This window comes from Herpailurus yagouaroundi, unplaced genomic scaffold (genome assembly GCF_014898765.1).
Source record: "Herpailurus yagouaroundi ecotype Mexico unplaced genomic scaffold, PumYag 141, whole genome shotgun sequence".
Lineage (NCBI taxonomy): Eukaryota > Metazoa > Chordata > Mammalia > Carnivora > Felidae > Herpailurus > Herpailurus yagouaroundi.
Window position 1 is genome coordinate 72,519,287 of NW_024412396.1, and position 21,097 is coordinate 72,540,383.

At 50.6% G+C, this 21,097-nt stretch overlaps 1 long non-coding RNA gene across 2 annotated transcripts in view; it reads left to right on the forward strand.

Moving 5' to 3' along the window:
* Nucleotides 1-7,004, forward strand: part of LOC121032291 (uncharacterized) — a 49,409-nt gene extending 42,405 nt beyond the window's left edge. For both annotated transcript variants that reach the window (XR_005791187.1, XR_005791188.1), the window contains one exon: nucleotides 6,860-7,004. This is a non-coding gene — a long non-coding RNA (uncharacterized LOC121032291). The remainder of the gene's footprint in view (nucleotides 1-6,859) is intronic.
* Nucleotides 7,005-21,097: the final 14,093 nt, after the last annotated feature.

Here is a 21,097-nt window from a genome sequence, read left to right on the forward strand (position 1 = left end):
TGGATTGGTTGATCTTTGGGATTCCTGTCCTCATCTACCCTCATTCTCTTCCCAGGGATTCCCCTGATCCTATCTTCTTGGTTGGATCTCTGATTTCATAAATCCTGGGTTATCTTTTTTTGTTTACTCTCTGTGCTGCTAGAGTGCACCCTCTAGCAGTTATCTCAGAAAGGGCTCATGGGAGGTATATTTTTGAAGACTTTCCACATCTGAAAAGGAGAATGTCTAGTTCACAATTGACATGGATAGTTTGGCTGGGTATAGAATTCTGGTTGGTCATCTTTCTTCCCCACAGATTTTGAAAGCATAAATAATTGTCTTCTAACTTCTAGTGCTGTTGCTGAGAGGCCTGAAACCTTTGTGATTCCTCATCCCTTGTGTGTGATCTTTTTTCCTCCCTTTCTGGAATGTGCAGGATTTTTCTATTGTGTTCTAGTGTTTTAAATGTCATGTATACACATCTTGATGTGGATCTATATTCATCCATTTTGCTAGGCCCTTTTGGTCTGAAATCTGTTGTAGACAGTTTTTTTTTTTTTTTAACAATCCTTAGATAATTTCCTTCCATCTGTTTTTCTAGAACTTTTATTTTTTGCATGTTGGATCTCTGACTGGTTCTCTAATATTCCCAAATTTTTTTCTCTGATTTTCAAACTTTAATTTCTTTGTTCTCCAAGAAATTTCTGTCTTTATTTTTAACCTATTTTCATTGCTGCAATCTCTTATTTTCAAGATTTTTTTATTATACTCTAAATATTACAAAATTTTGTTTCATGGATGCGATTGCTTTGGTAGTCCTGATAACGTTTGATATCCCTGATAATATTAAGGATATTTTTCCTGAAATTTTCTTTTTCCTACAGTCTCCAAACTTTTTTTCCCATCCAGTTGTATGTGTCTCTGACTTCCATGTTATATGCTTTCTTCAACTCTACAGATATATGTATAGGTACACACACACACACACACACACACACACACACACACACAAATACACTAATGAGCTGTTTGAAAGCTCTTGGCATTCAAACTGATGATCCAGTTGGGATTTGTAGCTGTGGGCTTTACCGTAGAGTGAGCTAGTTGGTGTTTCTATTGGGTAACCCCATGTTGAGCATTTTAAAACCTTTTTTCTTTTGGACTGCTCAGATGCTCCAAAGGTCTTTTAGTTTCTGGCCTAGAGTCTGTCTGGCTGCCACTGCTCTGAGAGGCTGGAGGAGGAAAATGACAGAGGCGAGTGGTTCTCAGCATCCGCCTTGTAACATTTTGCTTTCTTCCTCTTTTTAATTTAGAGCTTTTACTCTCATCTGTGCCTGCTGTTTCTGTATCCGTCACCTCTGCTTTACTTTCTCTGGGCAATACATTTTCAGTCTTTTCTCAAGATCAGGGAAGGCTCTGAAGTCTTGGTGAGGATTTGGGGGGATGTCTTCTTAAACAGACTCTCAGCCAATTCATCCTAGTTAGGCTCAGATTTTCCTGCCACATTGAGGCACCTGGTGCTGTGAATGCCTGAGACTTTCGTGGGTTCCATGGAACACATCAGCCTTTATTTCAGCCTTCCTTACAGTCAGCTTAAGATTCGGTTTTCCCAGTTCCGAATCAGTTTTCACTCTTGTCTTGTCTGTGCCCTTGTGTGCTTACCTCAGAATGAAAATCTCTTCGCCCTCATTTAGTGCAGTTTCAAGGGGGCAGGCAGGTGAACATCTGTATTTAATTCACTATATTGAACTGAAAGTCATTTACCCATTTTTCCCTGTTGGTGTGTTCCTCTTTGATTTTTTTTTTTTTTTTTATCTCATAAGACATTTTTCACAAGAGCAGTAACTTTTTCTATCACGTATTTTCAGTGTCCCCCCACCTTTTTCATTTGCCATCCCATTTTACTCAGGGGGCTTTTCATTTTTTAATTTCAAACATTTTTAAAAATGTTCTAAAAAATGTTCTAAAAAACCTATCTCTAATTTCTCCTCATACTTTGTTTTTCCATAGAAAAACCTTTCCCACCCTGAGCTTATCTGGGCATTTTTATTTTTTTCTAGTTCTTTTATGATTTCATCTTTTATAGTTGAATCTTTAATCATTTGTTTATTGTGAGAGATAACTATATGTTCTTTTTCCACGTGTACCACCTGCTAGATACTTTCGTAGTTTTTGTTTCTTGCTGTGGCTTTCCAGGATTCAGTTAATCTGTTTATTCTTATACTAGTATTGCTTTGTTTTAATACACTATTGTTGTAATATGTGTTGTAATTTGTTAGTTATAGTCTTTCATTCTCATATTGCAATATTTTCTTCATTGGTCTCATTTGTTTATTTTTCTGGATGAAGTTTGGTGATGTCAGGAAGTTAAAGACATAGATTTTCTGTGGAATTTTATTAAATTGAAAATTAAAGAGAACTGATATTTTTTGATACTTGGCTTTGTATAATCTTTCACCGTAATATATATATAATATATATAATATATATTATATACATATTATATATGTATATTTTATATATATATTCACAATTTGTCAAATTTGACAAATTCACAATTCATCATTAAGTTCATTTTAAGAAAGTAAATATTGCTTACATATTTCTATTGTGAATTTGTTCCTCTCTGTTTTCTAAACTGGTTACTACTAGCATGTAGGAAAGAGATTGCATATTTATTGTTATTGGCTGTCTACTTGAATTCTTTCATTTTTTTCCTACAAGTTTTTATTTGAATGTTTTGGAACTTCTAGGTAACAAGTCCTGCATTTCTATATAATATATATTTTGCCTTTTTTTTTTTCAGCATTTCATCTCTTCTATTTCTCTTGATTTTCTGATAGTATTGGCTAGATCTTCCAAAACATTAAATTGTGGAAAATAGAAATCTTTATCTTGTTTCTGGTTCACTGTCAAGTATGATAACAAATAATTTTCTGAGGTATATGTTTTTTTATAATGTTAATGAGATATTTATTTTTAGTTCATATGACCTTAAAATCAGGAATGGGTTTAGAAAAATGCTTTTTTGATTAATATATAGAGATGTTTGTGTTGTTTTGTCTGTTGACTTGTTGATGAAATGAATTATAATAATGTTTCATAACTTTGAAACATTTTTTGGATCAAATTCTACCTTGTTATAGAGTATTGTTCTTTTAATTTACCACGTGATTGTTTTGCTAGGATTTCACTTAGGCCTTTTCAAATTTATTTTTTGTTGGTTTTGGTATCCAAGTTATGTTGGCTTTGTAAACTGAATTAGGGAACATTTCATCTTTTTTCTGTATTCTGTACCATATATGCATCATTTGAATGATCTATTCCATGAACGCTTGAAAGAACTCACCCATGTAACTCTCCTGGGATAATTCTTTGGCAACTTTTCATATTTCTTCTGTATTCATTGGATTCTTATGATTTTTTTGCATCTGTAGAATATTTGCTTCTTTTTCTGATGTAGCTCAGCATTTAAATGTGGAAGTACTGGAATCGGACAACTTGGGTTCAAACTCTTACTCTGTCATTTCCCTTGTGACCTTGGGAAAACTATGTCTCCTTCCTAATTCTTGGTTTCCTCAGTTGTCAAATAATTAAAATGAGAGCCTGTAGCTGAGAGTGCCACTGTGAGGATTAAAGAGATAAAGTAACTTGCACCTTGTCTGGCACATAGCGAGTGCTCAATGATTTTTCAAGACCTATTATTAATCCTGGAAAATAATAGATTTTTTTTTGAGATTTAAAAGCTTCTTAGCATAGAGTCCATAAATAGTATTTTTATAACATTCCAATCTGTTTCTATGATTATATCACTTTTGTCATTCTTAATTTTGGGTATGTGTACTTTATCTCTTTTTTATTAGATGATCTTGAGGAGTGTCTGCTTTAGAAGTTTTTCAAAGAATCTGTTTTTGGAATAATTTATCAATTAAACTGTGTGTGTGTGTGTGTGTGTGTGTGTGTGTATGTGTGCGCTCAAATTCAATAATATCTGCCTTTATCTTTACTGATTCTTTCCTTCTGCTTTTCCTGAAGTTTGTTTTGTGGATCTGTCCAAATATTTCTTATGTTATTCTTCTTAAATAATGAAAACATTTCATGGTATGAATTTGCCTATGCTTGTGACTTTGACTGCACAAGTTTTAATATGTAGTTTTTAAAACACTTAAAAAATATGTGTAAATATGCTTTTCATTTCTTCTTGTTCTTAGGAGAAATAATTATCTGAATTAAATGTGCAAAGTAGAGCTTGTTTTAAAATCAATTTCTAATTGATTTGGCTTGTGTGTTGTTGCTTATGTTGTTTTACTCAATTGTGGTTATATTTCATTGTGGCTTGGAGAATACGAATATGTAGATTCTACTTTGGAGAAATTATGGATGTGTTCTTTGTGCCTTATATAATCAATTCTGTAAACATTTCATGGACCTTCAAAAGTAAGGTGTACATCTGGTTGATAGGATATCGATTCTGATGTAAAGACATTTAGTTTTATTAGGTTTTCTGTTGATTCTTTTGGATTTTCCCAGTAAAGAAAGAAGTAATCGGTAAACATAACTTAATCTCATTCCAATACTTTGTAACATTTATCTATTTGCTTTATTACGTTGGCCAGAGCTTTGGGGACAGTGTAACTTAATACTACTGAAGTAAGCACCTTTTATTTCTTATTTCCTGTTAAAGATGATGTTGCTTGCCTCTGAATTTGGGGTATGTTTATCATTTACTTTTTTGCCCAATTGATGTCTTTATAACTGAGAGGGCGCTGGAAACTATCTCTATCTGTTTCTCTCATTTCCCTGGGATGCTATTTTATTCCTAATGTAAATGTCTGTGAATGTTCTATCATTGCTGTGGATTGTACCTTCCACCTCTGAGAGGTGGCTTTTATCGACCTATTTAATGATTTCGCTCTTGAGTACTGGACATTGCAGAGGCACCTCTGCTTTATTTTCATTTGTGTTCCGGAGTTAGGCAGCCCTACTCTCCCACGTGAGTGTTTCTAGAAGTCTGTATTCAAGGCAAAGTGTTTGGAAGTTGAACCAGAGACTGTCATGTTCCCAAGTATTCTGCTCCTCAAGAGCTCAATATTCTGTATGTTTCCAGGCAATTTCTAGCATTCCACGGATGTTCTTTAATTTTGTTCTTTTCAAACACATAGTTGACTGCCTTAAATTCAATTCCTGGGGCTAGAGATGGGCCCCATTGGGTCTGCCTGATGATTTCCATCTTTGTCTTAATTTCTTAAGTATGTATGAGATCTATGCTCTTACAACGGGTATCAGCAACTTTATTTTTCCATTTTTCATTTATTTTTACAAAGAAAAAAGAGCAAAGTGTCATTAAATACTGCTTCTCCAATGCAGCCACACCCTTTATTCAGACCAAATATTACCCAGAAGCCCAATAAGTAAAATGGATCGAATCAATGCTGCCCTATTTGGAGCTGGGTGGGGGGGGTGACCTCGAGCCATGGGTATCATTGCAACAGAGGCATGGGGGGACCCCAAGGGCACCTCGGGATACCCCGTGAAAGCCTCTGCAATGACATAATTTAGGCAATTGCACAGCTCGAACAACTTTCTGTATACGCAAAGGTGGGGGTGCCGTTGATTGATGGCAGTCAGCTGTTGTATGAATTTTGTGCGTTTTGAGATGTCAGTGCATGATGGTGTGGGCTTCCTGAAAACCAAATGCATGATCGTTGAGGCCTTCCTGTTTCCCTGTGCCCATTCCTTGGATTTGAACTTTTTTGAGTTAATTATTTCAAGCGTGTCTCAAGTAGACGACAGATACTTTGGATTTGAGGCTTTGCCTTGCCTCGAGAAACCTCGTTTTTAAGGCGTATGTAACCCACTGACATTTTCATTTTTTGATTGTCTTGTTTGGACTTAAAGTAATTGCACTAATGCTTGTCTCATATGTCCTGTCCTTGCTTTCCTGATATCTTTTACTGTAGAGACCACAGGTTTCATTTTAAAAATGTTCTCTGGTGATTCCTAGAGCACGCAAGCAGTTTCCAAGTGTGTTAGTGTTTACATTTCAGGGTTGTTGTTTTTTTTTAAACCATACTTACATCTGTATTTGTCCACGGTAAAAAAAAAAAAAAAGAAAGAAAGAAATAGCCTTCTCCAACTTCGTGTAATTATTAAGGCGAGTGTGTATCTGGTTTTTTTTCCCCCACTCCTCCTGTTCATATGCTTCCGATGATGAGGTCTGAGGGGTCTCATCACTGTCTCCTGTTTGCCTCCCCACCCTGTGTGCCCCAGTCTTTGGGAGGAGAGAGTCGCCTCTCTTTGCTTTCTCTGGGCCTGGCCCCTTCTGCAGGAGCTGAAGCTCCTTGCTGTTTCCGGGCTATGGATTGCGTCAGCCTGAAACCCTAGCACTTTGCGCAATGCCGTGATCTCCTGTCAACACGTGGGTCAAGTGACCGTCTCTTTCCCCCTGAGCCGGTGAGCTCTGGAGAGGCGGGACCACTGAGTCAGGGCAACCTTGGCCTCCACACGGGGCGATGCCATGGGTGTGCTCATGGCCGAGTGTCTGCAGGGATGTGTGGACCATTGGTGCGTGGGAGAGCGACTGAGGAGCAGACAAGCGCATGAGTGAACCTTTGAGGGGGATCAAGGAAGGCACACACGGGCAACAATTGAGAGAAGGGCCCCGCCAATGGACAGGTGGCGAATGGGGCGTTGATCGGGGTCTGGGAGAGTGAGAGGGGCCTCCAGCCGCCGGCCATCTTTTTGGGGAACTGGGTGCGGAGGGTGAGCATGTCTGCTTCTCTAGAGCCTCAGGAGGGCAAGGATGCTTTCAGAGTTAATCCCTGCCGTTTGGAGCTGTCCATCCCTTCATTCTTCGCTATTCTTACTATTCGTTCTACAGAATGTCTGGTTCTGGTCACTGGGGATTCAAAGCAGAGGCCAGTGTGACCCCTTCCTGCCCAGAGGAGTTCCCATTCCAAGAGGAGACATGAGTGGCGTCCTCTCCAATCATGGACACAGAGAAACTAAAAGCCATCAAAAGGAACTCCCCACAGCGTCCCCCCAGTAGCCTTGCCCCATTGCTTCTCTTTACCTGATGACCGGTGGAGGAAGCCACCTGCTGCTGGCCCATGGCACGCCGCCACCTGAGCACGGGCTCCACCCCGCCTTCCCCATCTCCTCTGGAGCCTTCCACCGTCATGGCCGGCCTCTCCCCTCTCCCGGGCCCTTCCCGTTGGGTCTTAGCATGCTGTAGTGCCTTCAGTCTTTAAAAAATCCCAGGAAGCTGCCTCCTCCCTCTACGTGCTACCCTCTTGGTGCTTTCTCTGTATCTCACTTTCATCTGGCTTCCACCTCTACTGCTCCACTGGGAGAGCTTTCATGAGGCTCACCAGGGGCCTCCAGCTGATGGCTCAGACTTCTCGCTGGCGCTTCAGACTTGGCGCCCTTCTCGCCTACTTTCCATGCCAGACCTCTGCACGGGTTCTTTCTGACCTTTTCTTACGGCTCGCTATTCCTCACCTGCATTCAGGGCATCACCGAATCTCTCGCGTCCTTCTTCCTGACTGTTCTCAAGCGTGCCCGCCTCCCCACATCCATGACCCCTACCCTGCCCAGGGTGCAGCTCTCGATTTTGAACTCCTGTACTCTCTCCCTCTCCCGCTCTTGCCCCTAGAAGCCCTGTCTCTTCATATCAGCAAGAGCTATCGTAGAAAAAGCACGAAGCTCCCATCTTTTATCAGCTAATAATGGCTTTCCTGCGCCTGAGTATAAAATCTGTAATCTTTAACCTTCATTATAAGCCTCTGAACGATCCAGCCTCCTCCTAGCTCCTCAGCCTTATTTCTGGCACGTTTCTGGCTCTCTGCGCCCCATTCGCAGGCCTGCTCGTTTGGTTACCACGCTCCATCCAGACCTTGCTTCCCCTGTCTGGTCCGTGCTCCACCTGGACCCTTCTCCACCCGGTCCTCCGCCCTCCACCCTGCATTTCCTCTCCTGTCCCCTCTCTTCCTGTTGTCTTGTCCCGTCCTTCATCTTTTGCTTTAAACGGCTTCTGAGGAGCTCCCCCTGCCCCCACCCCGCCTTGGTTGGATCTTCTTCCTAAATGTTCCCAGCTCCTTCCCAACACTTTGGCCTCTTTTAATTTTGGAGTTAATGTCCTGCGACAATTATATCAATGCGGGTCTCCCCTGCTAAGCTAGAGGTTGCGGGGGGGGGGGGGGGAAGAGACGATGTTTTATATTCACAGTTCCAGCACCTCAGGAACGTTTAAAAACCATGAACTTACTTCTCTGCCTGCTCACATGGAAGATGGGCTGGTGCTGGAAGAGGGACACAGGCGGGGTGCTGCGGAGGGTCGGGGCACGCCTAGGGCTGAGTTGGCCGAGGTGGGGTCAGGACTCGGGGAGCAGGAAAAGGGTGGGGGTCTAGGCGGAAGCCTTGAGCGCCATTCTAAGGGCTTTGGTCTTCAGCAACGGGGTTGTGAGCAGGGGGCTGACATGCTCTGCACCGGGTTACAAGACTTGGTGGGTCCCCCCACCCTGCCGCCCGGGAGCCTGCTCTTGCCCCGTCTTTGTAGACCAACCGGTGTCATGGCTGTGTGTTCCATTTCTGCGGGGGAGGGGGGGGTTGACAGTTGGACCTCGAGAGGGGATGGAGAGACTCAAGGGAAGCCTCTTGGAGGAGGTGGAGATGTGGAGCAGGTGCAGGGGCTAGAAGAACCCCCCCCCCGGCCCCCTCCCCACTCCCGCTCACCGGGGTGCGGGACTGGCATATACCAGGGTGGGGTGGTTGCTGTATGGCAAGGACTGTCCTAGCACGGGTGAGCTCGGGCAGGTTCAACTACCCCAGAAGTTGAGGGGGCCCCCTGTCGCCTGTGAGCTCTGCCCTGGAGCGTCCCACGCTGCCATGCAGAGCAGACCACTGCCCTTCACTTTGAGGAAGAGATAGTTGACCACGTGGCCAAAGCACGGTCAACGTTGCGTGGTTTGCCTCTCCTCAGGCTCTCCGAGCTGGCACGGCCTTCCCGGGAGAGAGGCCACTTCAGGGTAGAGGCCCTGCCCCCCCCATTTATGTTCACCACGTGTCTGCTTCCCAGTGCCAAATCAGAAAGCTTTCTGGAGGTGACAGCAACTTCAGGGACAAGCCCCGGTCTGGGGTCAGCACCACTCCATGGTTCCTGAAGAGGTGGTAGACTGTGGAACGTAGGCTTTATGATTTTTGACCTATGTAACATGGTCCACTAACTCTCAGTATCCACTCCATCCTCGGAGGGCACCCCGGAGGTGTTGCCAACGTGAGGGAAGAGAACACTGGGTTTAGCTCCGGCACCGCTCCGTGGTAGTTCCCGGTGCCTCTGCCCGGTGTCCGAAATGTGCCGAATTGTGCCGGAGGCCTTGTGCCAAGGCCTATTACTAACTGCACCCTCTGGGCGGTTGCTGGAGGGGAGGCAGCTCGGGGGCAAAGACGCTGATTCCAGCCTCAGCCGTGGTGCTTGAAGAGATGCTTTTCCGTGTGGCGTATGCACGAGGAAGCCTTTGCGTGGCGTGGTCCCCCACTTCCCGGAAGCCCCACCAGCTTCGGGAGGGCTTCGTGGGACCAGTGCCGCCTTCGGGGGGAGCCACCGGCCCGGCCTCCGTCTTGCCGTGTGGTTTTGAAGAGCTGTCGCCCCTGTGTTGAAGTTCCCGTGTTTGTGCCCATGCCCACCTCTGATCGATAATTAAATTCAATCTCAGAGGGCTTTCTGGAGGCGGTGCCGAGATGGGGGAGGAAGCGGAGGTTCTGACCTTAGGGAGTCAGTTGGCCAGAACAACATCTGCTTTGCTTACGAAGATGGCGTGGTGGTTACTGCTCAGATCCAGTCCGGCCTGAGAGGACCTCTGGGAAGTGCCCCTGACTTTGAGGCGGAGGTGGCCGTGAGTCTTTCCTCGTGGCGTACGTGTGTATTTTCTAACGCCCGGTGCCAGGGTTTACAGCCTGGGCTTCACATGCCCTGGGACTGCCTGCTTGGCCTGCTCAGCATGACTGGGCAGGCGTTCTTTCCGGTTGCACGCAGGCCGTCCCAGAGCGGTCATTCGGCCCGCCGCTCCCCCACGCGGTCCCGTGGGCCAAACGCCACGGCCGCCCTCCCGCTGTGCCCGCCCACCCGTTCCCTCCGATCCGGCGCGGGGCCCGGCACGCAGTGAGCACTTGATCGGTATTTCCGGAATCGTGAAATCGGTAACGTCGTCCGCTCCTGCTCGGTGGGACTTGCGGCCTTGGAGGGCTTCCTGGAGGAGCTGCCAGCTTTGGGGATCAGCCACCAGTTCCAGCGTCGGCACCGACTCCTGACGGTGGAGACAAGACTCCTAGCCTGTTGTGTGCTTGTCGCATGATGCATGTGTTGTGCTCGACCTGCCTTCTGGTTCCCCCAGCTCTGGAAGGCTTTCTGGACCTGCCCGCAACCTCCGCCCTCGGCGTCCCTGTGTGGTACTTGGAGAGATAGTAGACCGTATAGCGTACGCTTTATCTGTGACGTATGTAACACGGTCCACTAACCCTCAGTATCAAATCCATCCTCGAGGCTCCTGGGGACGACGCTGTCTTCGGGGAGGCGCCGCCGGACCCAGCCGCAGGCCTCCTCGTGGCCCTCGAAGACCTGGTTTTCTGTGTGGCATGTTCTTTTCTGCATGATGCAAAATGACATACTCTCGCTCTTCTCGTACCAAGTTCTGCCTCGGGAACTCTCACCACCTCTGGGGAGGAGATCTTGACTCCCTCTGGGATCAGTGCTGCTCTGTGGCGTTCAGCGACGCGGTCGACTGCGCAGCTCTTGTCTAGCGTGCATCATGGCCCGCCTCTTCCCAGCGTCAAGCGCAGCCTCGAAGAGGTCCCCCGGGGGCGCCCGTGCGGACGCGAGCCTCCTCCCGGCCGTCGCTGGCACCGTGCGGTACTTGAAGAAATGGTTTACCGTCCCACATACATTTTGAATATGTATGTGGGACGGTAAACCGCTTCTTGGTATCTAGCCCAGCCATCCAAACCATCCCGGAGAGAGCCTGAAGTCGGAGAAGCAACGCTGGCCTCGCTCGGCATCCTCTCTGCTCCGCGGTGCTTGGCCGAACGGTAGACTGTTAGGTGTGTGCTTAACCTGTTAATGCTTGCAACACGGTCTTCTCCTCAGTGTCAAGGGCAGCCTCCAAGGGCTCCCCCGGGACAATGACGCCCTCCAGGGAGGCACCCCGCGCCCACGTTGGCACACGCCGCCCCCCGCGGACTCGAAGAAACGGTGGCCGGTGCCGCAAGCGCGCGCGAAGGAGGGACGTTGCGCGTTCTGCCGCTTGCCTTCCTCAAAGCCATCCGCAGGTGGCCTCAAGACCTGGCGCCCACGCGGAGGCAGGTGTGGGTGCTCACGAGACGATGGCCACTCCAGGTACCGGAAGGCACGCCGACCCGTTCTTTTCACTGACGATGCGTGTGCAGTCTATCTCTTTCCCGTGTCGAGTCTAGTCATCTCGGGGAGGGTGCCCTGGCTCTGGGCTCGGCACCCACGCTCCGCGAAGATCCGATTGGCCCTGCCGGGTGCGCTCGCAGACGATGCACGCTCCGTGGCTCGCTTCTTCCCTCTCTGCAGTCCGGCCTCAGAGTCGAGTTCGAGTGCTGGTTCTGGTGGCGGCACCGACCTCACGGTACCTGGAAAGGGTTCGACCGCACTGCATGTATTTTAATTAACAGCGTATGTAACATGGTCTGCTTCTGGTCGGTATCAAATTCAGCCTTTGAAGGTCTCCGGGGAGGTCACGCCGGCCTCTGGAGACGAGGGGACCCGTGGCGGCACCGGCACCGCTTTGGGAGACTCGGGAGAAGTTGACCATGCTTCATACGTTTTCCTTAACAACGCATGTCACCCGGTCCACCTTCTCGTAACAGCAGGTGCACCCTGGGGGGCTTCCCGTAGGCGATACTAAGCACCGGGCGTAGTGCTCGTTCGGCGTTCACCTCCACTCTGGGTCCTCGAGGGGTGTCTGCTGCGTGCACTGCATCTGTGGCACACATTGCATGGTGGCTTCTTCTCAACACTGCATCTGGCCTCAGAGGGCTTCCCGGAGGTGGTGCTAACGAGAGGAGAGAGACGCCAGTTCTGACATCAGCCCTTTCCACGGTACCTGAAAAGATGGTTGACCATAGAACATGCGCTATCTCTATGTCGTATGTAATATGGTCCACGTCTTCTCAATATCAAATTCAGTCGCAGAGGGCTTCCCAGAGGCAAAGCCAACTTCGTGGGAGACGCACCGGCCTGGCTCCGGTACCGTCCCACAGCGCGCGGAGAGATGCTAGATCGTAGAGCGTGCGTGCTGTTTACGACGCGTGTAGCACGGTCCGCTAAGTCTCAGCATCCACCAGCCGTAGGGCCTTCCCGGGGGCCACGCTAGCTCGAGAGCGAGGCCCGCCCGTGTGGCAGGTGCCGCCCCGCGTAGATCACCGGGCGGTGCGCCGGGCGGTTGGCTGCGGGCCGCGTGCTCTATTCACGACGTCGGCCCCTCAGTCCCCCACCCGGTACTCAGCACCCGATCCCAGCCTCCCCGGGCATCCTGGAGGGCGTGGGTTGGCGGTCGTCGCCTCGTTTGCCGACCGGCGACAATTCAGGGCGCTCGTTGATGGCGGGGGGCTTCCGCCAAGTTAAGGGAGGAGAGGCGGGGTCGGCGTCACTTCACGGTATTTGAAGATGCGGTTGACCATGGTGTGTACGCTTTATTTATGACGTAGGACACATGGTCTGCTTCTTCTCAATATCACATCTCGCCTTGGAAGACCCCCAGGAGGCGATATCAGCTTTGAGGAAGAGCCACTGTCCTGGTGTCAGGGCCGCTGCTGCTTGGTACTTGGAGAGAGGTGGTCCGTGGCGCGTTCGCTTTATTTATGGCGCACATTACACGGTCGACCTCTCTGCAGTATCTCATCCCGCCTCGCAAGCTTTCCTGGAGCTAACATCAACTGCGGGGTGGGGGGACTCGATGTGCGCTCACTGCAACTCCGCGGGGTCTCTGGTGCGTTCCTCTGTCTTGCGTGTGGTGCTGACTCCTGTGTGGCAGCCTTTTTCTCAGCAAACCGCTCTGGCTTGGCGGCTTCGGGGGGGGGGTAACTGGCGGACGAGGAGAGCGGCATCCACGCGTGTCTGGGTACATGAGATGGTTGACCAGAGAGCACACGCTTTATTTGTGCCGTTTGTGACCTGGTCCACTAACCCTCAGTATCTGATCCCCTCTTGGAGAACTTCCGGAGATGCCAACTTTGGGGAAAGAGGCGAGAAACCAGGGCCGGCCGGGCTCCTCTAGAGTCAGAAGAGAGAGCGTCTGTGGGGCGTCCGCCACACAAGGGCCCCATATGGCAAACGTGGACTTGTTTTCAGTAGGATCTCGTTCCTTGGAGGGCTTCCAGAAAGTGAGGCCATCCGAATGCAGGCAAAGGAGCGTGCTGTCTGCACCACCCCAGAGTACCCGAGAGTGATCGGCCGTGCGCTTTATTTACGACCAAGGTCACTTGGCCCACGGCACCTGTCATCCAGGGAGTCTTGGGAAGACCTTTTGGGGAGCCAGCCTTGGCTTTGGGGGCGTCTGTGTCTCTCTCTGGTAACTGAGAATAGTTGGCCCCGGGGGTTACCCATAAACGTGACAGCTCTCGCGACCAGCCTCTCTGTGCTGGTCCCCATCGTCTGGCCATGATGCCAACCTCGGGAAGTTCAGGCTATCGTTGGGGAGTGCTCCACTGGGGTGCTTGGCTAGATGGCTGACGGACAGTATGCATTCCACTGATGGTTCCCACCAGCAAACTGACTAAATGCACAGTGCCCAAGCCCATAGTGACAGGGCTTCCAGACCTGAGTGTCAAGTCCGGGGGAAAGTTGCTGGTGTTCACGGCAGTGCTAATCAGTGGTACTTGAAGAGAGGTTTTCCAGGTTTCTGTTTCTTTAATGAGGATGAAACACACCTGGTTAACCTCTTTTCCAGTATCAGATCCCATCTCGGAGACCTTCTGGTCCAGGCCCCAGCTTCAGGGAATGGGGGCCGTGGACATGAACAAACGGTTGACCACAATGCCTGTCCCAAATCTCCGACTTTTGTCACCTATTCTACTAACCTTCAATATCTCATCCATTCTTAGGAGGATTCCCCAAGGTGACGCCACCCTAGAGGAAGACAGCGGTCCGGTGACAGCTCCATGCCCCAGAACGTGCAGGTGGGTCATCAGGGGTTGCACTCCTCTTGCTTCTGAGGAGTCACGTACAGTCAGCCTAGTTCAGTGTCCGGCCCCACTTTGGAGGGATGGCTGGTCTTGGTCGCCTTCGGGGATGGGCTTGGAGTTAGCCCAGCCCGTATCGGGTGGATGCCTCTTGCACCGAGAGCGCGCCCCGGAGAGTCCATGTAGGTGGCCTGGACCACTGCCCTCAGCCTTCAGTTCATTCTGGAAAGATGTCCCGGACGAAATGACATCTCTGGGAAGGAGAGATTATGCTCCGATCAAGACAAGGCCTTTGTATGTGTGGGTTGGGTCCCCGACATTGGTCTGGGGTGGGACCCGTTTATTTCTAACAAGAATTCTGCTGTGGATTTATTTTAAATCTGGAGGAATGTTGGCTGCTCTGCCAGTTTAGGGGAAAGGCTTCTGTCCTCGTCCCAGGTCCGGGAGAAGCGAGCAGATAGCTAACCACAGGCCATGGGATTTACCAAGGACACACCTGGGCTGCTGACCACCGTATCCGATCCACCCTCAGGAGGCGACGCTAATGTTAGGGAAAAAGCTAGGTTTCTGTGGACGGTTCTTCCAAGTGGTCCTCGAGGAGCGGTTTCCTCTAGTGTGTTTGTTTCTCTAGGGCAAGTCAGTCCCCCGACCACTCTTCGGTATCAGGTGCCAGCTTGGGAGACTTCCTGCGCAAGACGGAAGTGGTCAGCCCCGGTCCTGGGCAAGCGAGCCAAGACTTAGGCTTCCCTCGCTCTGCACGTTGTGGCTGACCCCAGTGCTCCTTGCTGGTGGTTCTCAGGAAGACTTTGTGAAGGCAACGTCAACCTTTGGGAGAGGAAATCCTTCTTGGCCAGCTCTAAAGCCAAGGCACAGAGGTAGATCGTTGGTGCTGCATGGGTTTTGATGACGGTATGCCATGACTCTTGGCTCTGGGCTCTTTTGTGGCATCTGGGGAAGGGGCGTCGGGTTCTTGAGAGGACCCCACGTTGTTTGTTGAGAGCCGGAACACGTGCGGGGGGCAACGGTGACTGGAACGACCCAATTTTTCACATTAGCTGATGCTCAAATGCCATTCCTTCCACCTGGAGAGAGCCCCAAGCAGAGAAAGACAAGATGTGACAGAGGAAAGGTGCCGTTGCTTCTGATGCATCTGCACAGGGAGCCGCCGAGTTCCCTCACTCTAGTAGTGGAACAGGAGTCGAAAGGCAGATTGTGGGATCTTAAGGGGGCAGTGTGGCTCGGGGACTCCCCTCGTCCTCCGCTCACCAGGCCAGCCTGGAGAGAAGGGAGGGCACGGCCCTACAGCTTGGTAAGAGGAAGCCTAGCATCTGCTTTCCCTCGATGAGTGACTTCTCTCTCTCCAGTCCGAACTGAAATCTGGTTTCATTCCTCGATGGTACCAACATAAATGGAAGGCGGTGGAGGGCACCGAATAGCGTCTCGTCTGGAGGGCAGGGGCCTGGCCCTGTTCCCCGCCTTCCTCCCCTACCTCGGCAAGAGGTTGCAGCGGGCGCTCACTTTGCTTCCCACTGACCCCGTGCTGGGCATCTGGTTTTAGAATCCCACCTCGGCCTGGAAGACTGGCCGGTGCCATGCCAGGCCCTGGGTGTCAGTCCACTTACAGGCCCCATCGTCTGCCTCTTGACCACAAAATGCGGGGTTTATCTGTGAACGACTCTCTCCTGATGCACCGACCTCACTCGGGGTGCCAGCTGTAGCTGGAGGCACTTGCGGCCTGTGGACTTCTGGAAGGAGACCGTGGCGCCTTCACGAGGAAGGCTTCGGTAACCGGAGGGAGGTCGTGCACTGAGCGTTCTCTGTATTGGAAAATGTTTCGCGCGTGACCTCTTTCAGCAGCGTTTTAAAGGGTTTCTTGGGCTGACATCCAGAAACCGCTCCAGGACGCTTGAATCAGACTCTGTGTTTGTAGATGACACATGACATCGGGTGTACCGGGTGTGGCATAAACTCAGGAAAAGTTCCCAGAGGTCACAGCAGCGTCGGTGAAGATCCAGCAGTTTTGGTTTTGTGTTTTCCGTTTTTCTTTTCTTTTTTCTTTTTTTCCCCGTTTTTCTTTTTTCTTTTTTTCCCATTTTTCTTTTTTCTTTTTTCTTTTTTTCATCTTTCTTTTCTTTTTTCTTTTTTTCCCCGTTTTTCTTTTTTCTTTTTTTCCCATTTTTCTTTTCTTTTTTCTTTTTTTCATCTTTCTTTTCTTTTTTCTTTTTTTCCCCGTTTTTGTTTTCTTTTTTCCGTTTTTCTTTTTTCCGTTTTTCTTTCTTTTTTTTCTTTCTTTTTTTTGTCTTTCTTTTCTTTTTTCTTTTTTTCCCATTTTTCTTTTCTTTTTTCTTTTTTTATCTTTCTTTTTTTTTCTTTTTTTCCCCGTTTTTGTTTTCTTTTTTCCGTTTTTCTTTTTTCTTTTTTCCTTTTTTCTTTTCTTTTTTCCATTTTTCCATCTTTCTTTTTTTTCTTTTCTTTCCGTTTTTCTTTTCTTTCCTTTTCTTTTTTTTTTCGATCAGTGCTCATCTTCAATACTCGAGGGAGAGGTTGTCCGCGTTGTCTTCTCTCTTTTTATGATGAAACATACACGGGAAACCTCTCTTTTAGTATCAAATCCCACCTTGGAGGCACTTCCTGTTCCTGATGCGGCCTTCAGGAAAGGGACGTTACCAGCTCCACTCTGAGTAGGCTCAGGGAAAACGGACCGTGCGGAGGGTGATGTGATGTGGTGTGTGTGTGACCCTCAGGCTCCAGCCCTCCCGTGGACAGCTCCTTGGACAGGAAGCCAAGTTGGAAAAGGGCCCGTGTTTTCGTGCTAGAGGGAGGTGGCTCGTGGTGGCTTTCGTCCATTCCGTGACTCGTGGTGGGTGGTGGCTCTGCACGCGTGGGGTCTCGCTCGGGTGGCTTTCTGGACACGCCAGCAGAGTCGTTGATGGGACCGTAATGCCAGCTGCTCTCCAGGGTAGCTGGGAGGACGGTAGGCTGGTGACGTGCACTTCCTTTATGATGTAGGTCACCCGTTTGGCCATCCATCAGCGCCCAGCTCGTCTGTGAGATGCCAGCTTGGCGCATCTGGAAGCTTTGGGAGGATCTGGGGCCACCAGTGTGAATGCAGCATTCAAAGAGGGGTCTCCCTTTGGGTGTACCCACCTTGCATCCCTTTAAAATAAATACGAGCGGATTTCTTCTGTTTCAGTGTCAAATCCGGCCCCCGAGGACTGTCTGCCTGACTACGGGGACTGTCAGGCAAGAGGCCGCGCTCTCAGCACCCCCACCGGGGCAAGGCCCACCCCACAGCATGTGCCGAGTGCAGGATGTGGGGATTACCCAGTTCAGGGCTCCAGGCTCTCCGTGGGAGGGTTTGGGCGAGGGTGTATGTGTGCAGTAGAGCCCCTGTTGGGAGCGTCTGTGGCACCTGAACATAGCCAGTCTGATGAGCTGGCCACGTACACGCTGAAGGTGACATGACCCATCTCCTTCCAGTAGGAAATGCCACCCCGGAGGGGTTCCCGGGTGTGAACCAGATCACAGGCACGGCCATTGGTGTGTGCACCACTGCGGGCGAAGCGGGGGGACCGAGGGGCTCCAAGTGTGGTTTGGATGAGCCCCTTCTGGGTCATTACCACTTACAGTCCAGCCCCTCTCTGGGTGGGTTTCCTCTCCATGCCCATTACTTGGGGAAACAGGCTTTGTTGTCGTACTCAACTGTGTCTCCTGTGCAGCTTTCCTCGACTGGTGGGGACCCAAGCAGACCGGATGCTTTTCAGCGGCAGCATCTGCCTCGGCTGCGTTCTGGCCGTGACAGCGGCTTGAGGGAAGGGACCTCATCGGTGGAGTTATATGGGTGTGCGTGTTTCACCCAGGAGCGCACGTTCTGTTCAGCATGTGTCTCCTGCTCCTCTAACTAGAGGGCTCCCCTCCTCACCTAGCACAGCTTCCGGAGGCGAGACCTACTCTGGGAGGCAAAGCCGGGAGTGGACATCTCTCCCCTCCTCTGGGGCTGGCCGGCACACGCTCCTCACAGCGACGGCGGGCGCACACGAGAGCAAGGGGCTACTTGAGGCTGCCGCCAGGGGGCAGCACGTCTCTGCCCGTGTGCACTTGGCCGGAGCAGGTCAGACGGCCAAGTGCGAAGACAAGGGTGAGAGAGCCCTGCACCTGAGAGGAGGTCATGGCGAGGCTGTGGATGTGGGGCCGATGGGCCGGTAGTCCTCACGGGCCCCTGGGAACTTCGGTTTCACCCATTCCTCACAGCTCAGTAACCTCCGGTGTCCTGCCTGCAGTGGGAACACTGGATTGAGCTGGGGCCAATCGGCAATGGTGACCCTGGCGGGGCCCAGGCTCCTTCCGTCCCATTCCAGGCCGTGCTGTCCGGCAGCCATTCTCGGTGTTTTTGACAAACGTTGGACATCCACGGCACCCGTGGCGTGGAGGCGTGCTGCCTGGCACGCTGACGGGGCCCGTGTGCTCCCAGCAACTCTGCCGGAGCGACGCCGACCGCAGACGAGCAGTGTGGCCCGACGGCTCTGACATGCGGTACTTAATGAGAAGTTGCCCGTGTTTTTTTCGCTTTATTTGTGACGAAACATTCGCGGTGCACTTCTTTTTCAGTATCCAAATCCGCCTCGAGGACTTCTCGGCTCGGGCGCCAACCTGAGGGAAGGCACCTTTGCTCTCGTAGTGGACTTTGGTCACGACTTTGGCCACCCTGCATGTCCTCTCCCTTCTTCGGCATCCCCTGGTTTCCCTCCCGAAAGCTCCCCTCACCTTCCTGTCTTGTGGCTCGGGTTGGATCGAACCCCCGACCCCACCCCATCACCACCACACACCAGCCCAGGGTTAATTAAGAACATTGAGCTTTATCCCTCTCCGTTGGCTGTTGGGATTGAATCACAGACGGGCCCCTGACTCCGCTGAGCTATCAGATGCAAGATGTTTGCTGAGGCTTCTGGAACAGGAAATATCTCCCTCTCTCCTGTGAGACCTGCCAGAGGAGGCCCCCTGTGTTCCCTTCAACCATGTGCCACGGTGGCGAGCCTTGATGCTCCCGCGGCCATTGAATGAGTTAGGACATTCCAATTCCTAATTCATTGTGTGTGGCAGAGCTGTGCAGACCCGGAGAGGGAAATGTGTACCATACAAGGCCTATATGGGGGAGTTAGAGGAGAACCGAGAGACCTGGATCAAACCCTGCCTGAAGCTCGCCCTGCTTCTTCACTTTTAGCTACCAGCTTATATAAAGCCTGAAAATGTCTTTCCGGTTTAAGCCAGTTTGCATTGGGTTTTATCTTACTTGGGATATAAGCAGACGATAGCCTCGTGTGGTTTTTTTTTCACCGATGTGTGCCTCTGGGTTCAGCTAGCCTCAGTATCCTATGTAAGGCAGGTTCTTGGTAAAGAGTGAGTGACTTTTTCTTGTGGGCTTACTATGTACTTCAAGAGTGTTAATTTATGAATGGCAAATAATTCCGGATTAATGTGCTTTGTATCCAGGGCAGGGCCCCTGGCGTGGGCCCCTCTCCGGAAGACCTGAAAGATGGTAGACATGAAAGCACCTCCCTTGACCTGTTCAACCTCAGACTCCCTGTCTCCTTGGCCGTGCCGCTGACTTTGGGGAAGACGTTGCCGTTCCTCCTACCTGCTGCTTTTTGGCTGTCTGGGATGGGTTTGCCCTATTTATCACAAGTCATGGGGAGCTGCTCGTGTCTTGCAACAAAGCCTTGCCTTGAAGAAACAAGGAGATCCCTTAAGGAGGGGATGCCTTCAGAACCCTGCACGGCCCATGAGAGCTGATGCTGCATTGGTGGCTCATCTGCCTAATTCAATACCCTCGGTCTCCCACCCCCAAGAGGAGGCTATTAGAGCCACTGACCCGCGGAGGAAACTCTGCGTCGGGGCCCAGGACTCTGGGCATCTCTGGAGTGATGCTCTCCACGAGCATTTGTGGAGTTACTGGTAAATACTCCGGAACCCGTCTGCCCTGCTGGTTGATTCCCGCCCTGGAGGACTCTCTGGGGTCCAGTGTGCTTTATGCACAGGGAGAACCACACACCCTGCCTCCGCTGGGTGTCAGCCTCGCCCGCGAGGGCGTCCTGGGCATGCTGTCCCCCCCAAGGTGAGCCAGCGCCCCATCTCTTTCAAGCACACATTTGCTGGATGGTGCTAGCCTGGCTCGCCGCCACGCCCTGACCCTCAGCGTCCCTTCCCACCTAGGTGGATGGCGGCCGGAAGGAGTGAGTGCGAACGCGTGCCCGGCATCCCCAGCCTCTGGTGCCTGGAAAGAAGTTGCCCATGTTATTTTCGCTTGATATGTGCCGAAACAAACATGGTGCACTTCTTTCTTGGCGTCAAAATTCGCCTCGATGAGCCCCCTGGCCCCGACGGAACTTCGGAAAGCTTCCTGTCTCGGTGTGTATGCGGACTGTCCGCCCCTTCGCCCGTGCGTTGGTGGGTTCAGGGACACTCGGCGTCTGGCCACCTGCCACTCAACCGTGGGTAAGGTCCGCCTCTAAGAACAGGCATGGCTGCGGGGGCCTTGACCAAGGGGGCGGGAAAGACGTATTTGCAGGCTCTGTCGTGAGAAGTTGCCCCAGCATTTGAAAGGGGCCCTGGCGACAGCAGCCAAAACACGGTACGGCCATAAAGACAGACAGCCAGGGACGACCATGAACCAGCTCCCTCCAGAGATGTGAGTGGATGGCCGCCGGGCGTATGTAGCTTAGCTATGACGTGTCACCTGGTGGACTGTCACCCACACCCCGCACATCCATGGTAGAACTGACTGGGGACACCAGCTGTGACAGAAGGCGGTGGTCCCTGTGGCTCTGGGAGAGGGGTTTTCCCAGGGCAGTCGTTTTTATCAGGACTAATCCCCGGCCCCCCGCCCCAACCTGGCTCTTTCCAGCTCCCAGTTTTGCCTCAG